Here is a 16,639-nt window from a genome sequence, read left to right on the forward strand (position 1 = left end):
TGTGTGTGTTGTGGAAACCAAGCATCATCATTGGAGGCTTAGGGAGCGGGATATGTTTAGCTTGGAGAGAAAACTGAGAGGTGTCATCATAACCATCTTTAAACAGCTGAAGGTTTCTCACATAGAAGAAGGAACAAGGATTTTCCCTGTTGCTCCAGAGACTAGTGGTGCATCTACACTATAGAAACAATGTAGTTTGACACCTCTTTAACTGCCATGGCTCCATCCTATGGAATCCTGGGATTTGCAGTTTTGTGAGGCACTATCACTCTTTGGCAGAGAAGGCTAAAGACCTTTTACAGTCATCTCTCCATATCCAGGCATTCTTCATCCATGGATTCAACCATCCATGGTCTGAAAATAGTAAAAAATATAAACTCCAAAAAGCTAACTTTGATTTTGTTATTTTTAAAAAACAAGGGACACAATTTTACTACATCAATGTATACAATGGGACTTGAGTATCCATGGATTTTGGTATCCTTTGTGGGGAGGGTCCTGGAAACAAACCCCATTGTGGATACCAAGTGGATACCAAGGCCCCGCTGTAAGACTACAAATCCCAGGATTCAATAAAACAGAGCTACAATGACACTTAAAGTAGTGCCAAGCTGCATTTGAAGGGATGTCATATTGAAGAGGGAGCAAGCTTGTTTTCTGCTGCTCCAGAGAACAGGACCCGGAACAATGGATGCAAGCTCCAGGAAAAGAGATTCCACCTGAACATTAGGAGGAACTTCCTGGCAGTAAGGGCTGTTCGACAGTGGAATGCACTCCTTCCTCGGAGGGTGATAGAGTCTCCTTCCTTGGAGGTCTTTAAACAGAGGCTGGATGGCCATCTGTTGGGGATGCTTTGATTTGGATTTCCTGCATGGCAGAAGGGGGTTGGACTGGATGGCCCTAGGGGTCTCTTCCAACTCTATGATTCTATGATTCTATGATTCTATTATCTCTGCAGCATAGATGCACTGTAGGACATGAACCAATGGATTCAAATTACAAAAAAATTCTAATGACAACCGGCCGTGGTGGCTGGCAGTTCTTGGAAGTGTAGTCCCGAAAGATGGACTTTTCCATGCTTGGCATTAGGCTGAGTCGTATGCCACTGGCAACACAGGTCCTTGACCTTTTAGGACAAGCTTAGCCTTGGATAGACATGATCAAAGAAGAATGTGATCTTCTGACATTTTTAAGTCTGCCATAAGGGAAATGTCAATATCCATTAGCACCATGAAAGGGAAGACAAAGAGGCGCATTGTGAAGCTGTAGGAAGGATTCGTGTGATGCAATTATTTTGGTCCAATGTCACTACAAGAAGGATGTGGACAGGCTGGATGCTGTCCAGAGGAGTGCATCACAAAGGCAACCGTGGGGCTGGAAGGCTGGCCATTGGAGGCAAAAATCTCTCCTGGCAATGTTTTATCCTAAAGAAAATAAGATAAGATTAGAATTGTGGGAGAGGACATCTTCACAGTTCTTGCACATTCAGAAAGCTATCAGGAGGAAGAGCACTGGTCCATGAAAAGAGGTGAATTGGTGAGTTCTGATTATGGGGAAGGAGGCAGGAGGGGAGAACCAGCATATTATTACAGTCAGCCCACCTTATCCACTGGTTTTTTTATCCATGGATTCAAGCATCCACGGTTTGAAAATATTTTAGAAATATAGGAGGAGAAACCTCCAGGGAATCAGGCTGCTTGGGATGAGTGAGGATGAGGAGGAGCATGGGGAAGGGAGGAGACACTATGTGACTGCCAATTGTGCAACTGCCCCACAGCAAAGTTGCACACTTGGGTTCTTAGAAAACTGCAAGCTCCCCCCCCCCCCCCACCCCCCCACTCACTGGATTCTTCTGAAAAATGGATATACTGTATATCACCCTGTCATTTCATATCCTCACCGTCAGACCAAAATAAAACCTGCTTTATTTTCCTGGTGTAATTGCAGGTTAAAAGCTGCACACTGTAATCTAGTCCTAGTAGCAGTTGTGTCCCAGAGTGGACTCACCGCTCCCACTGCCATGGAGGGCCACCAGCCTTTACTGCAGGACTGGCAGTGGGAAAGCAGATGAACTCAGTGGTGCTTACCCAGCCAGCTGCTTGCAGAAGCACATCAGGAAGACTTTGGGCTGCCCATCGATCCTACAACTGGAGAGAAGCAACCAAGTGAATAGCTTCTAACATTGCAGCCATCCCATCAGTACCATCTCACCCCTTCTCCCTCTGTTCCCAAGGCCCAAAGGATTCGCAGTGGACCAAGGGCAGAGATATCAGTAGCTTAAGTGGTGCAGTTGCTCAAGAGGCCGCACTGAGCCAGCAGTTAAGGGAAAAGGTGTATTTTCCTTCCTCTCCTTCCTCAGCCACATTCTGCATCTGTGGTCATCAGCATTTTGACTGCCCATCATGTAATGCCTCTGAGGTCACCTCCTCTTGCTTCTGCTGAGCAGTTTGGGACCTCCAGAGAGCATCTACCCTTCTGCCACCAGCAATGGATTCGAATTCTCCCCTTGTAGCAATGCAATGGGATGTTGCTAGGATCTATTGGCATTTCCCATGTCTGATGCTACAAATGCTCCTTCCCCTCCCCTAGCTCTGGTGAGAGCCTGAGAGATAGAGTACTTTTAAAGGAAAATTTGAAACCTTATCCGTTGCAAAAAGATACAGTATCTCTTTCCATGAAGGGCCATCTTTTCCTCCAAGCACACTTAAGAGTTACAGTTAATGACAGATCAGATCATTTCATCTTCTGCCCAACTATCCATTCCGTTGGCAAATGCTTTCTTATCACCTCTGTGGTGCTGAGCCCCAATAAAATGTCCCTTGCCCTCCTCACGTCATTTAGGCCTTTGCTACCTGGGAAGAAGCTTCTCTGCTGCTCAGATAATGGGAGAAAGCCCATTATCACTATCTCCCAGAGCTTCTATTTGCTACTTAAATCCCATTTGGGAGAAAAGCGGGATATACATCCCATGGGTGAATAAACATAAATAATAAATGTTTCCATCAGCATTTTGACTGGCATCCTAATAGGGACATGCAGACATGTAAGTCTGACTGACTTATACTTGCAAATGGTGGGATTTGGCATTCTCTTCCTCCTGCCAAAATGACCAAAGCTGCCTGGAGGAGAGCAAGCATTAGGGTTTATGCTGTAGATGAGGAAATGGGACTTACAGTTCAGAAGCCACTCGAGAAAAACTCCGGGAAAAGGTTTGTCCTAAAGGAGGAGGAGGAGAAGAAGAAGAAGGAGAGCCGGAGATCGTATAACACCATGATAAGGCCAAAAAAATGTTTCCATGCAATTCTGTTTCCACAATGCACTCCCCGCTCCCCCAGATTCACAAAGTCACTGGATTCTTCTGAAAGATGGATATATATCACCCTGTCATTTCATATCCTCACCGTCAGACCAAAATGTTCTTTTTATATGTTCAAGCTAAGAAAAGGGGGGGGGGGAAGGACACTAGAAGCCCCCCCACTTCAGATTCCTAAAGCTCAGTTTTAGTTCCCCAACATTTAGCAAAAGGTGATTGTTTGATTTTTAATTTATTTTATTATTAAAACATAGTTTATAGTTATAAAGATTTATCATGACAGCTTTACATTTTTCACATCATATTCATTCCATTACACATCTCTGAAACATTACTGTGTGTGAAAAAAAGAAACCTCCAACTTAACTACTTCTAGGTTTCTACTCTACGTCTAATTTCACAGAACATTTGTTTTAGCTCCATCTATACAACTTCCGATTCCCTGTCTTTTCACAGTCTCAGCAGTTTGAAATCTATTAAGGATACACCTCTTTTTAGTAATTCTTCCTTTGTATACTTATTTATCTAAACTTCCCATTTCTTCTCACATAGTTTTACAATAGGTTTCCATGCTCTTTCAACAATATTCAAATCTTTATTATTTAATCTGGCTGTTAATTTATCCGTCTCACACATTTCAGCTAATTTCATTAACCATTCATCTATTAGTGGTATTTTTTCAGATTTCCAATACTTTACCCATAGTATCTTAGCCGAGGTTATCATATATCATGATATCATATATAATGCTACTTTCCAATGTTTTTTCTCAGTCTTTTCTGGCAAATTATGTGTCATATTTAACAAGTACAGTTTGGTGCGAACTAGCGCAAGAGGTTTAGCCCATTTTTACTTGCTGAATTGCCTGAAAAGAAGATTTCTGGAGATACAATGAGCACAGAAAAGTTTTTTCCCCTCCCTTGGAAACCTAAAATCATATCCGGGGGTAGCCATGTTGCAAATAACAATAACACCCCAAATGCACAAAACAGTGATACCTTCATTGGCCAACCCAAATGCACAAAACATATGTTGCAAGCTTTCAACACTCCACTGGCTTCTTCATTGGGCAAAAGTGCTAAAAATCAAGTACATATGAAAAGTATAAAAATCAAGTAAAACCGTACTTGATTTTTAACACCTTTGCCCGACGAAGAAGCCAGTGGAGCTTTGAAAGCTTGCAATGTGTATTTTGCGCATTTGGGTTGGCCAATAATGATATCACTGTTTTGTGGCCTCTTAAGCTAAGTTTTAATGGGGTTATCTACTTTTATTTACATATATGGCCCAAAATAACTCTCTTTGGGGAAGGGAGAACACATGGGCCCACACCCAAAAGAAGAGGTTATGCCCAGGTGAGACCCAAGTGGAGGGAGATGTTGACGCACCTTCAAGTCTAGCTCCGAAAACTGTCCCGTGGAAAGAGGAACGCTGGAGAGAACCGTGTGGATTTTCGCTAGGAGCCCAAAGAAGACGTAATCTGAACACAGAGTGAAAGATGCATGAGAGGAGGCCATGCAAAGTATTCCATTAGATGTTCCAGTATTCCATTAGATGCCACAAAGGGAACTGACAGTGATGCCATCTACCCAGAACCCTCTACTTAACCCAACAACGGCCTGCTGTGACGCTTTCAACAACTAGTTTGCAGACAGAATCTCTCAGATAAGAGCCCATTTGGATGCCAATGTTGAAGCAAAACCGACTACTGAGGTGTCCAGTAAACCCATTTATGAGATTAAACTGGATCAGTTTGAGCATGTGAGTACTGATGACGTGGACAAGATCCTTGGAAAGGTAAAAAAGACAACATGCCCTCTTGATCCCTGCCCATCATGGCTGGCCGTCCAGGGTAGTGAGGCATTGATGGCACTTCTTAGATGTATCATCAATGCTTCCCTTGGGTAGGGCCATATACCATCCTCTTTGAAAGCGATAGTTAGACCGCTCTTGAAAAAACTCTCCCTGGACCCCCTGGACATGAAAAATTATAGGCCTGTTTCCCATCTGCCATTTTTGAGCAAGGTGATCGAGAGGGCAGTTGCTCTTCAGCTCCAAGTAGTCTTGGATGAAGCCGATTTTCTTGATCTATTTCAAATGGGCTTCAGGACTGGGTATGGGGTGGAGACTGCCATGGTCGCTTTAATTGATGATCTTCGTCTAGCCATCGACAGAAGGAGCGTGACCCTGTTGGTGTTGCTAGACCTCTCAGCGGCATTCGATACAGTACACCATGACATCCTCCTGGAACGCCTGAGAGAGTTAGGAATTGGAGGTACTGCGTTGCAGTGGTTCTGCTCCTTCCTCTCAGGCAGGTTGCAGAGGGTGATGCTCGGGGACAGTCACTCTTCAAAAACAGAGCTTAATTGTGGTGTCCCTCAAGGCGCCATCCTGTCCCCGATGCTATTCAACATCTATATGAAGCCTCTGGGAGAAATCATCCGAGGATATGGGGCTGAGTGTTATCAATATGCTGATGACACCCAAATATATTTCTTCATGTCCCGGTCATCAGTGACAACGACAGATGGCATCTCTCCCCTCAACCAGTTTCTTCAGGCAGTAATGGATTGGATGAGGGAAAACAAGCTCAAGCTGAATCCAGACAAAACGGAGGTACTTATGGTAGGGGCCCCCAAACCAGGGATTGGGCTGCAACCTCCAGTCCTAGGGGGGCTCACGCTCTCCTCGAAGGACTGTGTTTGCAGTCTGGGAGTGCTTCTCGGCCCGTCGCTTGAGATGAGGAATCAGGTGAATGTGACGGTCAAGAGCGCCTGTTATCAGCTTTGGCTGATACGCCAGCTGCGCCCTTTCCTGGAACAGGGTGACCTCGAAACTGTAGTACTGCGCTGGTAACCTCAAGACTTGATTTTTGCAATGTGCTCTACATGGGGCTACCCTTGTGCCTAGTCCGGAAACTCCAGTTGGTACAGAATATGGCAGCCAGGTTGGTCACAGGAACAGCAAGGAGTGATCATATAACACCAATATTAAAGTCACTCCACTGGCTGCCTATCAGTTTCCGGGCACAGTATAAGGTGTTGGTTATCACCTTTAAAGCCCTCCATGGTTTGGGCCCAACCTATCTAAGGGATCGCCTGCTTCCATACAATCTGCCCCGTACCCTCAGGTCCTCTGGGAGGAATTTGCTACAGCCCTTAAAGACCAGGTTGATGGCGACCTCCCAGAGGACATTTTCTGCAGCCACTCCCAATTTATGGAATGGTCTGCCGGATGAGATCCATTAAATCACCAATCTAGAGAGCTTTAAAAAGGTCATTAAGATGGATCTCTTCGGGCAAGCCTTCCCAGAATAAAATGCTTGGCCACAAATAAGACTTCCCATCCAGTGAACTCTGCCCATGATGATTTTTATTTAGCTTAGTCAGTTTTAATATGTAGTTTTAATCTAACATTGTTTAATCTTGTTTTAAGGGGGGCATTATGTATATTTGGATGTATTTTAGCCTGTTGTACGCCACTTTGATTGCCTGGCAAAAAGCGGGATAGAAATAAAAAAAATATTATTAATTTATTTTATTTTATTTTTTTATTAGATGTGAAGTCAAAGGCTTTCATGGCCGGCATCCATAGTTTTTTGTGGGTTTTAAAGTATGTGGCCATTTTCTGGAAGAGTTTATTCCTGATGTTTCGTCAGCATCTGTGGCTGGCATTTTCAGAGAATGCTGGCATGAAAAAGAGTCAGGTATATATACATATATTCTGTGATACTGGGTTGGGAGGAGTGATTTCCATGTTAATCTGTGTATTGCACGATATATACACCCCACTCCCTTCCATGCCAGTATTCTCTGAAAATGCCAGCCAGAGATGCCAGCAAAACATCAGGAATAAACTCTTCTAGAACATGGCCACATAGCCTGAAAATACCACAAAAAACTATTCCATTAGATTTCTCCTCCACCCCAGTTCTTCCCCCAGAACAACCAAAGGAAGGGAAGCCATGTGGCTACTGTGGCAAAGGATGGCTTCCATGCAATGGCTCAGAGGGCCTGACTTGGTTGATTTAGGCTGCATCTGCCCGCTGGGTTTATTTTTAATGTGATAAGGCTCTCAGAACCAGGCTCTGTCTGAAAGTCCACAGCTGAAGCAACCCTGAAAGGTGGCCACTCATCTTTGTTTAAAACCTTTGGTGAAGAAGAGTCGACCACTTCTGAGAGAGTTCAGGATGGTCCCATGGTCAAAGAGCTCTTTCTATCAGGAAGGTCTTCCAAATGTATTAAATGGGTTGAAATGGCCAGAAATCTCTCTCACTTACTGTGTTTCTCTCTTGAACATGAATGGGCATATTGTGCACACACAAAGACCATTGCTGTATTTTTAAAATGTTGCAGCATCCTTTGTCCATAATGGTTTGTTCCCTCCCCTTTTGACATTGTGAGTTGTAAAAATCCATGCACAAAAAGAGCAGAGCTATTTCTATTCATTTGCATCAGGTAAAACCAGCGTGGCCTAGTGGTTTCAGTGTTGGACTGAAGCTCCAGGGTTCGAATCCTACTTAGCTAAGGAAGTCCACTGGGTGATCCTGGGCAAGTCACAACCTCTCAGCCTCAGTGACAAACCTCCTCTGAACAAATCTTGCCAAGTAAATCCCATGATAGGTTCCCCTTAGGGTTGCCATAAATCGGAAAGAACTTGAAGGCACACAGCAATAGCAGCAAACTGTTGGACTCAGCCCAGAAGCAAGAGGAAAGTTACATACAAACACATCACACTTACCATTGAGAGCATGGAGTTGCATGTTGATGACACTGAACCAGATTTGAAAAACAGGGCACATCTGTAAGGAACAACAGCATCAACACATTTAGGACTAGGGGTGCTAAACTTCAGAAATGTTGTTCTTGCTGTCAAGAAGGAATGCCTTTCCTATTTTTTTCTCATCACTTGGAAAATCATTGAAATGCTGTAGGAGGAAGAGGCAGTGGGGGCATGAGGAAGGGGAGGAAGAGAGGAAGGGGAGGAAGAGAGGAAGAGGAGGAAGAGAGGAAGAGGAGGAAGAGAGGAAGGGGAGGAAGGAGGACGTGGCAGTGGAGGAAAAGGAAGAGGAAGAGAAGAAGAGGAGAAAGGCAGACACAGTGGTGGGGATGAGAGGAAGAGGAGATAGGAAGAGAAAGAGCAGAGGCGGAGGGGGAGAGAAGAGGAGGAGGAAGAAGAGGAAGAGCAGAGGTGGTGGGATGCTCCAAATGGGATTGACTTTGCACTGCTTTAAATGGGTTTTGCACCACCATCACTTGCAGATCGCATCAGAGGCAATCAGCACAAGTGTGAACGACCCTTCTTTAAACCAGTTTCCAGACCGGTTTATATTGTGTGAATGGGGCCTTGCGTTGCATCTGCTCCTGTGGGACTGGGATGCTATGAGAGTGGCATGAAAGAAACAGCAAAAGGGGTATTAAAACCTAACTAATACAAAAGGAAAAAAGAAATGAAGTTAGGGATTATAAGATATTGGTCAATCTATGAGCAATATTTATATTTATATGAATGTGTATATGTTGATAGAAACTCTCAAATCAACCAAATAATGCAATCAGAGAAGCTGAACCATCTTGAGAATATACAATAAAAAGAACCAAGGTCCAGTGGGAGACCTCTAGTCTCTAGAAATGCAATAACCACCTCGAAGGCCAAAGATGAATCATGTCAGAATGGCTATGGATGAGACAAGATTATATGGAGAATGATAAATACTTAGAGATAAGTCTATTGATAAATATGAGGATTGCTTGCAACTGATAGAATGTTTTAAATTAGTTTAACTCTGAAGGCTAACTAGAATAAAGAATGGTCTTAATAAGGTAAGGAAGTTTCAGGTGAAATTAGGGCACGTTTTTAGACTTTATCAGTAAAATATGTATATAGTAGGATGCCAGAGATGGAACTGAATAATATGTTGGTTTACAATTAAAACGAAATGATACTACAAGACAAAGAACCGATACAGAGGATAGAAAGTACTGTTTGTTTTTAATACTGGTGCTGTAATCCATGTTTCATTTTGTTTTGTTGTTATGTTGTGTTATGTTTGATGCAAGTTATGTTATGAGTCTCAAATCGTACAAGGGTCCTTCAGAAGAGAAATGACTATAGCAGGAAACTTGAGAAGAAGAGAATCTGTTGGAATCTGTTATTCACCGTCCATCAATATTTTCAGCCAAATGTGTTTTGACAAATGGTCTTCATCGGTGGCTGAAATGTATGTTTGAATTTCCACAAATGAATCAATCTATACACAGAGTAGTCACCAGTTTTTCTGCAGCGAGAGTAGCGTAAGCCATGGACCTTTCAGTCCATTGGAAACTTTGCAGAAAATGATCAGCCCATTTACTAAATATTTCCTTGGCCCCATTTACACTACAAAAATAATCTGGGATGAATCCGGGTTATTTCCTTCATGTTCATACTTACCCTGAATGTGCTTGATGCACTTTTGGAGGCGGGAGTTACCAAAAAACCACTTAATCTGGGATATTCCATGCCAGGTTTCCCCCCGACTTTCCTGAAAGATCAGTATCAATCCAGATCTTTGGCAGTGTGAATATGCTACCAAATTGAGTCTGTCTCATTCATGGGAATGGAGGCAGCTCCATTTTCTCCTGAAGCTATGGCATGTGCAAATAACAAGAGGGTTAAAATGACTGAGACAGATTTGGGAACCCAAAACATAATGGGAACAACGATCTGGGTATGCATCAGCGTGGCAACCTGCATCTCCTTGGGACAAAAAAGTGAGTGTGAATGCGCCTTTGCACTTGCTGGCCTGTCTTTCATAATAGAATAGAGAATTGGCTACTCACCAGAGTAGGCAAGATGGTACGAAGGGCAGTATTAATGATGCCATTCACCAGGGTGGCTATCAGGCTAAAGAGAGAAAGGACAGAAGAAGACCAATGGAAATTCACATATGGATTCCTAAATTCCAAAATGCTTTTTTGTTTTCACTGCCAGGCAATCTGCCTTAAGAGGATTTGCATCTTTTGGAATCTTGATCATGTATGGCTTCCTGCAAAAGTCTTGGGTTTTATTTTCTGTTTTGGTTGATGCACAGAGGCCGGCCTTCCCATTCTCCCTCTGCAACAGCCAAATCCCACCCCCCTCCCCCCTTCCTGTAGGGCTTCTGAACCCCCTTTCCACCTCTCCCACGTCCATCCTGTGCCTGGTGGGCCTTAGTGCAATGCCATACCCATTGTGTGTCTGGCTACAGGGATTTATTCACTTACTTAAATATTTCTACCCCAACCTATAAAAAAAAGGGTAGCTTACAAATCATATTAAAATAGCCAGGAGAAGAGACAGTTAAGGGGTAATATGATAGCCCTGTTTAAATACTTGAAGGGATGTCATATTGAGGAGGGAACAAGCTTGTTTTCTGCTGCTCCAGAGAACAGGACCAGGAACAATGGATCCAAGCTCCAGGAAAAGAGATTCCAGCTCTACATTAGGAGGAACCTCCTGACAGTAGGGTTGTTCAACAGTGAACACACTCCTTCCTTGGAGATTGTGGTGGAGTCTCCTTCTTTGGAGGTCTTTAAACTGGATGGCCATCTGTCAGGGGTGCTTTGATTGAGAATTCCTGCATGGCCTAAAGGGGCTGGACTGGATGGCCCTTAGGGTCTCTTCCAACTGTATGATTCTATGATTCTGACAAACAGCAAAAATCATAAGGAATCAAAAACAGCTTTAAAAGGTTTATAAAGTTTCTAAAACTATGTAATATCAGAATTTGGGAAGAAGTAATGAATCCCAAAGGGCTTGATCACAGACCCATACAATACAAGAGTTGAAAGGGACCCCAGGGTCATCTAATTCAACCTCATTCTGCCATGACAGATCCTGGGGGCTCCAGGGTTGATTCAGCCTTGGATCCATTCATACATCAGTAAAATGAATACGCAGCTTGTTGGGGGCAATTGGCTTACACCAGTGGTTCCTGAACTGCTTAGCGACTGCTTAGTTCAGCGTGAGGCAGTATAGAAATGAAAATGCTATTGCTATTGCTATACAGGAAGACACCATCCCAACCCTCCCTGTGATTGATGGCTATCCAGCCTCTGTTTAAAACCCTCCAAAGAAGGAGACTCCACCATCCTCTGAGATAGGCCCTATTCAGACTGGCACATTTGCGCTGGAGGGAACTGGGTACAATTGGGGGCCCTCCTCTTGAATGCCTCCAGAAGCAAGTGCCCACTATAAATACCTTAATCGGGGTATTTAACCCCGGAACGCCACTGCAGCTCCTTAAACTGATTTAAAAGGAAGAGTCCTCTGCCGTCAATCAAATTAGTTCTGCTTTTGTAAAAGGTGACATTTCTTGCAGCCATTGACTAAGCGGATGGGGGCTTCCCCCCTCCTTTTTAAAAAAATCTGGCGGGAAGGAAGGGTGCGCAGATGCTGCCAAATTTAAAAACCTCGGGTGTGTGTCTTGTGTGTAGCAAAAGCAAAAGCATTCAATTAGTATCAATTTGCCAAATTGCAAGGGAAACATTTGTAACATTGGCATTGTAGCATTAGCATTTTAATCAAATAATTCCAGGAGCAAGAGGAAATGAAAGGGAAATGTAGCGCAGGCATTCTAATTGTAGCATCCGCATATAACACAAATAATAATAATAATAATAATAATAATAATAATAATAATACAGCCTCTTATAAGGTGCTGTTCCAGGAGCCAGAGGAAATGAAAGTAGCACAAGCACACACACATTCTGTCACCCAAAATATCATGCGCATAGACTGTCAAAAATAAAAAATAAAAATCCACAGCCTGATTTCCCTTGGCAATCCTCCTCCTCCTCCTCCTCCTCCTCCTCCTCCTCCTCCTCCTCCCGATGCTGCCTTCCATGGCCCCCTTCTCTCCCCCGGATCCCTCCTCCTCCTCCTTCTCCGATGAAGGGGAGGGAATGCTTTGCCCACTGCCCTCCCTCTGACCTAAATCCCTCCCCTGAACTTGACCCAATCATGATCGGGGGCAAGTTCATATTCGCGGAACCCGGGTTTTTTCAAAAGAGACTGCTTTTGCCCCGATTGCAAATGAGCCGCACTAAGGGGCTTTTGCCACGAAACGCTTGTGCATGCCTCGAAATGGATTGTGACAGATTCGGGGCAAATATGAACTTCACATGCAAGGATCATTTCCTGATCCAGTTTAAAACGTAGTCTGAATGGCCCCATAGAAAGGTATTCCACTGTCAAACAGCTCTTACTGTCAGGAAGTTCTTCCTAAGGTTTAGGTGGAATCTCTTTTCCTACAGTTTGAATCCATTGCTCCATGTCCCAGTCTCTGGAGCAGTAGAAAACAAGTTTGCTCTAGTCTCAATATGACACTCTTTCATAAACAGCCAAGTTTAAAATGAAAGCCTCTGGGGGGAGGGCATTCCACAACTGGGGTGCCATGGCTGAGAAGGCCCTCTCTCACGTCCCCAAAGTGTGTATTGATTTCACTTTTGGAAGAGGCCCACTCCAGAGGATCATAATGCTCAGGGAGGCACATATGGAGAGAGGTGTTCCCTCAGGTATCAAGGTCCAATGCCATTTAGGGCTTTCAGTATCTTCACCTGCATCTTGAATCTAGACCAGAAACATATTGGTAGCCAGTGATATTCTTTTAAGACTGGCATTACATGCTGTCCATATTCAAAGATATAGCCAGCTTAGTCTGTAAAATTAATATGTAGAGAGATCTTGTAGCACCTTTGAGATTCACTGAAAGAAAGACATTGGCAGCCTGCACTTTCATAGACTTAAGTCTACTTTAGCTGCATTTTGGTGGAGTGGAAAGCCAGTATATTAATGTGCTGGCTAATGCATTAATCACACACTAATAGCATACATAGTTCTGCCCCTTGCTTTCCACTCCACCAAATGCATCTGAGAAAGTAGACTCAAGTCTAGGAAAGCTCATGCTGCCAACTTCTTTCTTTCAGTGAGTCTCAAAGGTGCTGCAAGAGCTCTCTACATGCTGTTTATATGATATTCCAGTCAGCAGTTTCGCAACTGCTTTTTCCACTAGCTGCAGCTTCTGGGCTGTCTTCAAGGGCAGCCCCATGTAGAGTACATTACAGCAGTCTTAGTGAAAGCTTACTGGTGCATGAACTAGTGGTGACTAGGTTATCTCTCTCCAGGAAAGGTTGGAGCTGTCAAATCTGGCATCAAATGCTCCAAGCCACAGAGTTCACTTGGGCATCCCATGTCAGGTAATGGCTGGTGGGAAGTTGGGCTGCTTTCTCCAGGGCTTGGCGTGTGTCTAGTTGCAGCATACTTCTGCATGCCAAACTACTACTGACCTACACTGAGCTATGCAAGCTTCTGGTCCATAGAATCATAGAATCATAGAGTTGGAAGAGACCGCACGGGCCATCCAGTCCAACCCCCTGCCATGCAGGAAATCCAACCAAAGCATTCCCAATAGATGGCCATCTAGCCTCTGCTTAAAGACCACCAAGGATTGCTGACCCAACCATCGAATGTGGTTCTGGGAGCTGAAGCCCAAAGCAATAGTGTTTCTAAGCTCTGCTCTCATCAGCAGACATAACAGGTGAGGTCCTAAGGCTTCATGAAGGACAAAGAGGGCCTGAAGATGCTAGCTTTGGAGTCAGGGCTCCCTTTGTGGCCCGCCTCTGTCGCTCATCCAGGGGGCAGACCTAGTGTCCCCTTTCCCCAACCACTTACCCCTTGGGCAGCTTGATGGTGAAACCAGCAACCAGGTCCTTGCAATTTTTAAGCACCAGTTGGAGATCCCCAGGTTTGTTTTGGGTGAAGGCCAGATGTGAGGTGATGTTCATCTCCACGGCAGATCCACTCAATAAGCTGAGTAACCTGAGAACCAAAGATGGATAGTAGACCTCAGAACATTCAGCCATTCATTAATTCATTAAAAAAAATCCCTTCATTTGCTACATGTATACCCCATCTTTCTTTAGATCTGAAAGCAGTACGTGTTTCACCTCCTCTCTCTTTAGTCTTCACAACAACCCTGTGAGGTGGGTCAGATTAATAGGTCCAAGCTCACCCACTGAGTTTTCATGGCTCATTGGAGACTTGAGCCCAATCTCCCAACACTGTAACCACAACAACACATAGTTCATAGGATCACAGAATCCATAGAAATGGAAGGGACCCTAAGGGCCATCTAATCCAACCCAGGCAGGGATCCCCCACTACAGCACTCCTGAGAGATGGCCAGCCTACTTCTGTGTAAAGACCTCCAGAGAAAGTAAGTCTACCACCCTCCAAGGCACTCTATTGTACTGTCAAACAGCTCTTACAGTTAATATGTTCTTCCTAAAGTTTAGGTCAGCCAGTGTGGTGCTGTAGTTTGAGAGCTGGATTACGACTCTGGAGATCCTGGGTTTGATTCCCAGCTCAGCCATAAAACCCAATGAGTGACTCCAGGCAAGTCCCACTCCCAGACTCAAGGAAAGGCAGTGGCAAACCTCCTCTGAACACCTCTCACCAAGAAAACCTCATGATGGGTTTTCATGGGTTTTCTTGGGGTCACCAGAAGTTGGAAAAGACTTGAAGGTGTACAACAGCAACAAAGTTTATCTTTGTTGGAAAAACAAATTGAAAGTGAATCCAGACAAAACAGAGGTGCTTGCCATCAAGGGTCCTGATCTGGGACTGGAGGTGTGTCACCCAGTCCTGGATGGAGTTACACTCCCCCTGAAGGATTGTGTTTGCAGCTTGGGAGTGATCCTGGGTCCATCTCTTCTAATGTCAGACCAGGTCGATGCTACGGTCAGGAGTGCTTACTATCAGCTTTGGCTGATATGCCAGCTGCACCTCTTCCTAGATCTGGAGGACCTAGAGATAGTAGTGTGTGGCAACCTCAAGGTTAGACTTCAGCAATCTGCTTTACATTGGGCTACCTTTGTGCCAAGTTTGGAAACTTCAGTTGGTTCCAAATATGGCAGCCAGATTGGTTACAGGAACATCCAGGAGTGAACATATTATCCCCATACTCAAGTCACTCCCTTGGCTGTCAATTAGTTTCCAAGCAAAGTACAAAGTATTGATTTTGACCTTTAAAGCCCTACATGGTTTGGGTCCAGGTTATCTACAGCATTGCCTTCTACATGTTCTGAATATAAAAAATATATGAAGATATGAATGTAAAAAAATCAAGGGGGGGATCCATATCTGACCTGAGATACTGTAGCTCATCTTGTCATGTTTTGATATGACAATTCAAGAAGGTCCCTGTTTAAGGTTTCTGGAGCAAATTCCTGCCACCACTAAATGCCAGATTACAGAAAACACTAAGATAACTATTATCTCAGGATCCAAAAATGTCCACCAATGCAAGATCTTCTATGCATTGCAACATTTTGAGGAAAAATTCACAAAGGGATTCCTAGACACAGACTAACCATTACCCAAGACCTCAGTATCTTTCTCAGCCCTGCCGTTTGGGATCCTTCTAGCTGGGGATACTGGGAATTAAAATAGGGTTTGCACCCATGGAAGGCAGAGTCCAGAATTTTCACCACTTTTCATGCAAGTAGAAAGGGAAGGAAGCTTCCTCTTCACCATCAAAGATGACTGACCCTGGAAAATTGACAGTGACTCTTGCTTGTAGGTTGAGAACCAACTCGGTGCCACGTAAGACCTTCCAGGAGCCACGGACGATCTCGAGGTTCAGTAAGTTAAACCTGCAAGGCGAATAACATAAAGGGAGATGAGCAAGGAGAGCATGACATGGAGACTGGTGGCAATGAATCCAATTCCAAGTTTTGGTCTGAACTTTGAGGGAGTTTTAAAGGGACTATGCCCCAAATTGCTTCAGCAGCTTCATGGATGGCTGCTGGGAATGCTAAACAGGAGCAATCCGAATAATGGATCTACTGCAACATGAGAATGCCGGTCCCTCTGGCAGAGGCATCACTAGAGGGGGGCAGAGGAGTATTTACCTGCATCCCTTTAAAATACTGAGATGGCGTGACTGAGTCAAGGCTCAGTGGGAAGAGAAAGCAGAGGCTCTGGGTTTTGTTAAAAATTAAAATTTTAAATTTAAAAAAATATTTTTTAAAATAAATTAAAATGTTCTTTAAAACATCACACCTTACCTAATTCTCACTTCCACCACTCGATGCTGTGCGCATGTAAATGCATTTAGTTTGCACATATGCTATTGTAATTTCAAGGTATAATTTCAATTTTGTTAGTTGTTTATATCACAACTATGTATGGCGTTTTAATTATTGTTATGTTGAAATTGTTGTATGGTGGGAGTGGGAGGGAGGAGATGAGGGCATTTATTTTGTATTGTATGGATTTTATCATTGTTGTGAGCCGACATGATCC

Source organism: Sceloporus undulatus, chromosome 4 (genome assembly GCF_019175285.1).
Source record: "Sceloporus undulatus isolate JIND9_A2432 ecotype Alabama chromosome 4, SceUnd_v1.1, whole genome shotgun sequence".
Taxonomy (NCBI): Eukaryota; Metazoa; Chordata; class Lepidosauria; order Squamata; family Phrynosomatidae; genus Sceloporus; species Sceloporus undulatus.